Here is a 391-nt window from a genome sequence, read left to right as displayed (position 1 = left end):
ACCACCACAATAATAATACAGATCAGCGCGAGCCACCTTACCCACACAGGTGTTGTCAGAGACATTTTGTTGCGTGATATTACACCATTCATCCTGCATTTGTCCTAAGGCAACTCTTTTATTTGCAGTTGAGGTGTAATTAAAACAGTAATAGTCAAATCGTTCTACCGGAGTAAACGGGCCAAATTTGGTTATATTAGAAATAATTGGGAATACCTGATCTAATGTAGTGCAATTCTTAGTATATTTTGTCATAGTCAGACTTAACATGCAATGAAATCCCCAGGCGTCCTCTGAGTGTAATGGAGCTGGCTGGGTGTACAAATTTGGTCGAGCTGCAGCACAAGCTACACATTCAGACAAAGAAGCCTGTCTAGCAGCCTCAGCGAGC

This window comes from Nematolebias whitei, chromosome 6, assembly GCF_014905685.2.
Source record: "Nematolebias whitei isolate Nwh7 chromosome 6, NemWhi1, whole genome shotgun sequence".
Lineage (NCBI taxonomy): Eukaryota > Metazoa > Chordata > Actinopteri > Cyprinodontiformes > Rivulidae > Nematolebias > Nematolebias whitei.
Note: the sequence above shows the minus strand (reverse complement) of the source record.